This window comes from Hypomesus nipponensis, chromosome 20 (assembly GCF_054491055.1).
Source record: "Hypomesus nipponensis isolate SF chromosome 20, ASM5449105v1, whole genome shotgun sequence".
Lineage (NCBI taxonomy): Eukaryota > Metazoa > Chordata > Actinopteri > Osmeriformes > Osmeridae > Hypomesus > Hypomesus nipponensis.
The window spans coordinates 10,514,662-10,523,984 of NC_140380.1; the positions used below are offsets into that span (position 1 = coordinate 10,514,662).

Consider the following 9,323-nt stretch of genomic DNA (forward strand, 5'->3'; position numbering starts at 1 on the left):
TCCTCCCGCCGGGACGCTGAACGTCTGTTTGCGTTTGCTGCTCGTGTTGCGTGTCTCCGTCTGTCGCCAGTTCTGATCAGCGAGGGAGGCGCGAGGTCTCACCGAGAGACACGTGAGGGGCGGTGGTCGCGGCCAGACAGATGGAGAGAGACACAAACGTTGTGAATCTCTCCTGTCACAACCGGAGACCGTTTGAGTGACTGAAAAGAGAACCGACGCTTCTTTTGTGTCAACGCGAAGAGGTGCAATTAGAGACATGTCAAAATAGCCTACAACTTGCGTCTATAAGTTGTTTATTAAATGTGAGTCATTGCGACTAATGTTTATTCTGTATTTTCCTTCAGCGTTGTCAATACTTGTGGTTACATGCGAGTAAATAGGTGTATGGAGTAAAACTTGCACGTTTTAACCATTTATGGATTTTATGGACCATTTATGTTTAGGCTGTAATTTTAAACAGCATCACTGAAAAGACTATTAAATACACAAGCCTGCACTGCACACACACATACTCGTAGACACACATTTTTGCAAACACAAACACACAAATACGCAGTCGTGTAGTTGTGGATGAAACAGGTTGCAGTGTTGAGGTGTTTCACCTAAGACTAAGATCAATAAGTCATCTATCTCAGCCGCACACTCACAAACCCGCAATCATCTGGGAACACGGACGCTGAGAAACACCACACAAACACACACACACGGACGCTGAGAAACAACACACACACATTTACCGGAAAATAGCCTACACACAAACAAACCGCTGAATACACACACACACTGGTGAACACACACAGACACACTCAATCACGTTAAAATGTGTTACGGTGTGTGTGTGTGTGTGTGTGTGTGTGTCCATTGGGGTTTGTAAACTCACGAGACCACTCTAAACACAGTATTACCGTATTCTACCACAGATCCAGAAACAGTAAATGTGTTTCAATGTATAGGCTAAATCTAGAAACAGTATAATTTTGTAAAATCTTCAACCACTAATAGAAACAGATAAAAACTGAATCACTTTCTCTGCTTGCAACCTTCTCAGAATCGCACGTTCCATGCTGTGCCCTGCGCCGAGCAGAGATGAAACCGTGCGCTAATTAAAGAACGCTGTCAACCCAACAGATGTCCGGGAAAAACAAATGAGAAAAGCTAACTTGGAGAGTAAATAATTCAGAGTATTACACATTATTAACAGACTGTCGCCGAATATCTAATTCAGGAAAGGCATTTAAAGGTGGAAAAGGAAACAGCTTCTTCACCCATCTTCACCTCCCTTTTTAACAACCGACTGCGTTTAAGCTGTTGCTCATTATGGCTAGCAGTCAGTCAGGTAGGTAGCTTTTCTGAATGTTCTGTGTTAGGCTGGCTGTTTAATGACTGCTGTTGTAATTACATGTGTGATGCTGGAGAGATGTTGAACTCTCCGTATCTCTCCTCTCAGGAGGCGCGGTGTGATACGGAGACGGGCCTAACTAGCGCGAGAGAAGTCCTCGAGTTGCAGCAGATATTAACGGTTGAGGAGTTAGGCGGAAGCGAGAGAGGTGAGAGGCACACACACTGATGTGCGTGTGTGTTTTAGCTGTATTTGTGCAGGAAAGCATAACTGTTTTGTTCACAGAGTTGAGTGTGTGTGGGTTTCATTCAGATTCATTTCGCTCGTTGCTGTGGGGGAATAACGTCTTTCAAAAATGCTTTGATATCTCAACAGCTTTGCGTGGCGTCTTGAAGCGTTAGCTTGAAGAGAAGCGAGGCTGTTTAGATCCCTGCGTCGCTCTAACGCTATTAAGACTCAAGGAAGCTGTCACAGACACGGATACCCAGATACCATCCAGATAGGTATGTTTATCACTCCAATTTAGACGTCACACAAAGCGCCCGTATCTACAGTCTGACGCCGGCGAAAGGCCTGAGATTGCCTCGCAGTTGATGGACTGCGTAAAATCGTTTCCCAGCAACAAAAACGCATTGCGTTTTGAAAGGCAATCCACTTTGAGGGACTAGGTAGAAATGTCTTTATTTGGTTGAGAGGTTGAAGAAAAGAACGGCGCGTTTCAGTGAGATCAAACGGAAACGTTCCTCTCAGAGAAGAAAAAAAACAACAACAAACACATCGACACGAAATTGTTCAAAGGTAACTGATTATGGCACAGCGAGAGCTTTCTGGTGTATGGAGACAAAAATTGTAAACTAATCTGCTCTCTGTCACACACACACACACACACACACACACAGAAAAACACACACACTCTTTCTCTGCATTGTGTCTCTAGCCAGCAGCAGGAGAGACTGATTAGACAGATCTCAGTCTGTAGGCCCACACAGCCAGCCCCCTCTCCTGCCCCTCTCCTGCCCCTCTCCTGCCCCTCTCCTGCCCCTCTCCTGCCCCTCTCCTGCCCCCTCTCCTGCCCCTCTCCTGCCCCTCTCCTGCCCCCTCTCCTGCCCCTCTCCCGCCCCTCTCCCGCCCCTCTCCTGCCCCTCGCCCAGGCACAAGTGTGTGTGTGCGTGCTGGGAGAGACACCAGCAGGTCTTGGCAGCATTGTTAGTCTCTGTGTGTCCAGCTTGCTCCTGTTCCTGGTCCCAGAGAAACAGACAGGCAGACAGACAGACAGACAGACAGGAAGACAGACAGACAGACAGACAGACAGACAGACAGACAGACAGACAGACAGACAGACAGACAGACAGACAGACAGACAGGAAGACAGACAAGGCAGGCAGGCAGGCAGGCAGGCAGGGGTAGTCAAAATCTGAGACCACACTCTCCGGTTGACCTGCCCTGCCCTGACAGCCCCCCCCCCCCCCCTCACACACACACACACACACACACAGCTCTCATCTGGGGTAGGAATACTACGCAACATTGGAGCAACACTCATCACAAGCACCCTCAGAGGCTAAACTAAGGACAAACAGAAAGACGGAGGGAGAGAGGAATAGAAATCAAAGTTATGTTTTTACAAGCAGACAGTTAAAACAGGGAGCCAATCAACTTTCTTTGTTTTTCTACCCTATTTATTTCAGCCATTGGCAAAACAGTAACTTACATTTCAAAATAAAAGTGTCACATTCCAAACCATGAAAAAGATTGTTGGTGCTGGTGTGTGTCAGACTGAGGTTGTGTTTCCCTGAGTGATGGTCTTTGTTGACTGAATCCTGCAGTCCTGCCAGGAAAGAACCTTTTAAAAAGCCGAGCAGTGTAAGAGAGGAAGGGGAGGGAGGGAAGGAAGGAGGATTTACTGTATTACTGACCCCATAGCCTAGTGTGGACTGAATGTATGGGGAACTAATGGGTGTGTATGTGCAGGGTACTGTCCTTGTGTGTGTGACTGCTGGTGTGTGTGTACATGGTATGTGTGTGCTTTGAGGGGAGGCATGTGTGTTAGTGTTTGTGTGTGTTGATGAATGATTGGCTGCAGAAGGGATTCTGGAGCAGTCTCCATGTGTGGTGACAGATAAGGCTGTCTGAGAGACCGACTCACAGGAGATCCAGGTACCGTTACCATGAAGCACCCTGCACTGCAACACTACTCACACACACACAAGTTTAGTCACACACGTACACACACACACACACACACGTACATTTACATTTATTAATTTAGCAGACACTCTTATCCAGAGCGACTTACAGTAAGTGCAGGGACATTATCCCTGAGGCAAGTAGGGTGAAGTGCCTTGCCCAAGGACACAATGTCATTTGGCACGGCCGGGAATCGAACCAACAACCTTCTGATTAATTGCCCGACTCCCTAACCTCTCAGCCATCTGAGTAGAGTCACACACACACACACAAGAGCAGAATCAGACACGCACACAAAAGTATACATACACGCACACAAACACACACAGTACACACTCATACATACACGCACACAAACACACACAGTACACACTCATACATACACGCACACAAACACACACAGTACACACTCATACATACACGCACACAAACACACACAGTACACACTCATACATACACGCACACAAACACACACAGTACACACTCATACATACACGCACACAAACACACACAGTACACACTCATGCATACACGCACACAAACACACACAGTACACACTCATACATACACGCACACAAACACACACAGTACACACTCATACATACACGCACACAAACACACACAGTACACACTCATACATACACGCACACAAACACACACAGTACACACTCATACATACACGCACACAAACACACACAGTACACACTCATACATACACTCACACACAAGTGTGTGTGCACACACGTTCTAGCGTGTTAGTCCCAGACCCAGGTCTAAACGTTACAGCCTAGCCTGAGGAAGCTGGAGTGCGGTGAGGCTGCGTGTGGTAGTGGCTGCCCCCTGGTGGTCAGGCCCGGTAGTACCAGCCTCATCTCCAGCACAGACGCATACAAGAGGGTTCAAGTTTGTTGTACTGTAAGTCTCTCAACCTCTAACATTGTATTATGTTGTTACTCCAGTAGAAGGCTTAACAACAGGCTTTCACTAGAGGCATGACAGGCGCAGACAAGAGGACACACACTCCCAACACAGCCACAAAACGGTAAGGGGGGATTTACTAATAAAGGCAACTGTGTTGTGATGTACGCAAGCTTTTGGTCTGAACAACAATGGCCTCCGTGGTTTTGTAAGAGGCTACGATGCTCCTTCTGAAGCGGAGTTAGAGAAATATCCTATTTATCGTGCTTTTACAGAACACTCTTTCAGAACAACATGTTTCTATATAAATGTTAATTCTTTCCCCCCCTAGCTTTACAAAAAGAGAGAAGGAGGTGAGGGAGGGGGGGGGGAGGACAGAAGAAACAAGGGGTGAAGAAAAGGAGTGTAATCCATCTTTTCTTCAAAAAATCCTGTTTTCCTAAATGTCACGTTGGCAACACAAAAAGAGCTAGCGCCATTGTGTGTCCAGTTAGCATGTCAAGGGAGTGATTTAGCTGCCTGGAAAGTGGATTTGGTTGAGAGTGATCCATTTAACACACACACACACACATCAATACACACTCGACTTCTGGGATGAATTGAAAGAATGGTTGAGAAGCCTGCAGTTGAAAAGGGAGCCATGACATGCGGTTACAATCTCACTAGAACCACCATCTGCTTTGTCTGCTCACTCACACACACACACACACACAAAGATTGAGACATTGCAGTGGAATGCAAACTGCCTTACAGCGACAGCTACTGTGTGTGGACTTTGTCTGCATCGTGACTGTGTGTGGACCTTGTGTCTGCATAGTGAGATCAGTCCATCGATTGATTGATTGATTGACTGAATGTGCCCAGGAATTCCCAAATCAATGTGTTTGTGCTCTTCCATGAAACGGCCGAGTAGAAGATGTGTTCCCAACACAAACACAGGGAGAGGAGAGGGAGAAGAGATGAGGGAGGGGTGGGGGGGGGGGTGGCCAGAGAAGAGAGAATAGCCTCAAGGTTTCTGCTGGCTGAAGAGGCGACTTGAAAGAGGAACGAAAGATGAAAAAACAACACTCTTCATCTCTTTTTCACTTTTTCTTGTTTCTTTCTCTCTCTTCTCTCTCTCCCTCATATTTCTCATCTCTCTCTTTCCCTCTCTTTCCCTCTTTCTTTCTTTCAACTCTTTCTGTTCCTCTTTGTCTCTGTCTTTCTTTCTATCTTTATCTCTCATGCCGTCTTCTTCTCTGACCATCTGGGATCTGAAGAGTGTGACTCTTCAAGAGAGAGAGAGTGTGTGGGTGTTGCTGGGTGTGTGAGTGTGTGGTTGTTAGTGTGACAGTGTGTGTGTGTGTTGTCCTCCAGACACTGCATACATATTACATCAAGAGTCTCCCCAATGTCCATCAGGATCTCATCTCTGGAAAACTCTGCCTGCCTCGGAGGGAGGAGGAGGAAGAAGAAGACCACCGTAATGATGGAATGAAGACCGTGATGACGATGGTGGTGAAGATGATGAAGATTAAGAGCTTGGGGATGAAGAAGAGACTGATGTTCAGGATGAGAAGGGTGATGATGATTATGGTAAGGCTGGTGATGGTGATGAAGAGGATTTTGATGACATACTGTATTTATGTTAACACTGCCAGATCTGCCTGCATGTCTCATGTAAATCTCAAACTGTGTGAGCTACAGGAACGACACTTCCCAAGAACTGCTGATGTTTTTGTATTACTTATAAACACACACACATACAAACACAGACTCACACACACACCCTCACATCCACACGCATGATATACACATAAACACACGCATATACAAACAGGCTCTCCCAAACACACACACAAAGACTCACACACACTACTTTCTGTCTTTGTGAGTCAGGCCAGTAGCTCCTTATCTTCATCCTGAATGTGGAGCCGTGTCCTGCCGACCTTGCAAATACCCCAGGGTGTTTTACCACACCGCACTGGAGGGTCATTATGTGTGTGTGTGTGTGTGTGTGTGTGTGTGTGTGTGTGCTGGTGTTGGTGTTGATATGAATCCACACTGGGGGATCACTATCTGTACCAACACATTTATATACAAGACCAAGCTAAGATGGAGTGTGTGTGTGTGTGTGTGTGTGTTTAAGGTAGCACCAGGCTCTGATCATTCAGGCCAACTATATAGAGCGGATACCTGGCAGAGAAGGTAATGTGGAGGAGAGGAGGCAGGGAGAGAGAGAGGAGAGAGGCAGGGAGAGAGAGAGGAGAGGGGCAGGGAGAGAGAGAGAGGCAGGGAGAGAGAGAGAGGAGAGAGGCAGGGAGAGAGAGAGGCAGAGAGAGAGGGAGGCAGGGAAAGAGAAAAAGCAGAGAGGCAGGGAGAGAGAGAGAGAAAGAAAGAAGAGAGAGGCAGAGAGAGAGGCAGTGAGAGAGATGTGGTCTTCCATCACCACACGTTGACATGAGTGGTAGTTAGAGTTTGCAGGTCGTCTGCTCATGACACTTACAGGGTGTGAGGCAGCTCACTGCAACATGGTGTATCTGACCAGACCCCCCCTCTCCACACACACAGACACACACAGACACACACAGACACACACAGACACACACAGACACACACAGACACACACACACATCATGTCCTACCTCAGAGAGTTGCCGGGGGCCAGGGTTATTGGCCCTCTCTAAAACTACATTAGTCTGTCACCAGTATGCATCACTCTCTCTCTCTCTCTCTGTCTCTCTGTCTGTCTCTCTCTCTCTCTCTCTCTCTCTCTCTCTCTCTCTCTCTCTCTCTCTCTTTGCCGCTCTCCTTCTCTCTCTCTCTCTCTCTCTCTCTCTCTCACTCTCTCTCTCTCTCTCTCTCTCTCTCTCTCTCTCTCTCTCTCTCTCTCTCTCTCTCTCTCTCCTCATCCTAGCCTGGAGGAGGAGAAGAGGAAGGGAAGGAGGAAGGAGGAGGGAGCACTTCAGGCAGTGCACAGATTGCCCGATAGATCACAGAAGCCATCCCAGTGTATGAGCTACGACGGCTGGTGGAAGTGTTGCTTTGGTGTGTGTTGGACAAACCCAACAGTCCTTCATCCGTCATCTTTATCCGCCTGCTCTGGTCCGCTGAGGGGGGTGCAACCTGCTGCGTGCGTCACTGCGTCGTGAACGAGTTGGAGAAGTTTCCAGAAACCGAGGAGGCGTGGAACCCAGGATAGTTTTACCAGCTCGGTAGTCTGTTCTCTCTCTTTCTGTCTTGTTCTTTCTTTTCTTTGACTTGAGGAAGAGGAAGGTGTGAGGTAATTGAATGGTGCTGCTCCGCCAGGTGGGCAGCTAGCGCGGGGGACCGAGAGCGCGTGCTAGCGGCCAGTTAGCAGGGCATGGCCGGCTGCACCTGGAGATGGAGCATAAGATTGACTTTACTCCTGGAGGAGAAGGAGGAGGAAAGAGTGAGGAGGTTGAAGGAGAAAGAGGGGGAGAGGAGGAGGGAGAGGAAGAGGAGAGGAGGAGGGGGAGGAGGAGAGAGAGGAGGGTGAGGAGGAGAGACAGGAGGGGGAGGGGGAGGAGGAGAGAGAGGAGGGGGAGGAGGAGAGGGTCTGAAAGGCAGGAAGCTGACAGGGACTGCAGGCCCCAGAGTGTTCCAAACAGGAGAAATGGAGCAGAAAGACGAAACAAATGGAGAACGATGATGTGTCTGAGAGCTGAACGCATTATCCGCACCACGCGGGGTGTGTGTGCGTGTGTGCGTGCGCCAGGTGTGCCTGTTGAAGTTTCCTCTCCTCTAGAACTTGTGTTCCAGCTGAGGGAAGTGCCGTCCCTTGTCATCTCTTCCCGCCTTGTCGTCACCCTGACGACGAGCCGCAGCCTGCGGGCCAGACACGCTCCCCCGCCTCCCCCGAGGAGGGGAGACGGTCAAAGCATCTCGTCTGAGGACATGTGCAGCTGTCCAGGGGTCTGCTGTGTCAGCCTGCTCTGGTACCAGGAGGTCAGCTCTCCACACTGTGTGGTCTATAACTCTCTCTCTCTCTCTCTCTCTCTCTCTCTCTCTCTCTCTCTCTCTCTCTCTCTCTCTCTCTCTCTCTCGCTCTCTGTGTTTTGTGGCTGTGAGAGTATCACCAGGGCAGCAGGAGTTAATAATTCATCAGCCAATAACATGCTGTCTCCATCTGTGGTCAGTCTGGCCAACCAATCATGCGCTACTTTACTGCTCTCAGGGGGGCAGTGGCAATATGGAGCTGAGGCAGTCTGACGATGTTATGGGGTCACCTCGGAGATGGATGGTCGAGGCCTGTGACATCATCGTTGTGAGACACCAGGGGTGATGGCTAGGGAGGATGGAGGTTGGGGAGTGGAGGAGGAGAGGAGGAGAGAGGAGGTTGGGGTGACATTGGGGAGAGGGAGGAGGAGAGGAGGGAGTGAGGAGAGGTTGGGGAGAAGGAGAAGCCCAGTCTCATTATAAAGTCACACATCTCCACTTCTCCTGCTATGATTTCCTTCTGTTTGTCCTGAGAGGAAACCAGGGAAGGAGAGGGAGGGAGGGGGGAGAGAGAGAGAGAGAGAGAGAGAGAGAGAGGGAGAGGGAGGGAGGGAGGGAAAATGAAGGAAGGATCTGTGTGTGTATCTGTGTATCAGTGTGTATCTGATACTAAGGGTGTGTGTGTCACAGCCCCACATCCAGAGAGAGGCTGGGGCTGAGAGCAGGCCTTCCCAGTGCCCCCCCCCAGGGACCTGGACCCGTGACCGCCCCCCCCCCCCCCGTGGCTCTGCAGCTAGCCGTCCTTGAGATGGCTTTGGCAGGCTGGAGGGGTGGGCCAGGGACCCTCACTGGCAGGCCTGACTGGATGAGATGGTCCATTAACACTGTGCTCGGTTCACAAAGTGACCTGGATGGAGCAGGTACAGCCTGCGGGGGGGGG

General features: G+C 49.3%; 1 long non-coding RNA gene across 1 annotated transcript; it reads left to right on the top strand.

The window, feature by feature from the left end:
* The first annotated feature begins 1,504 nt into the window (after positions 1-1,504).
* LOC146246388 (uncharacterized) lies at positions 1,505-2,358 on the top strand. Its single transcript, XR_014734536.1, has 3 exons — positions 1,505-1,547; positions 1,715-2,137; positions 2,239-2,358. It is a non-coding gene; the product is annotated as an uncharacterized LOC146246388 (long non-coding RNA).
* The last annotated feature ends 6,965 nt before the right edge of the window (positions 2,359-9,323 follow it).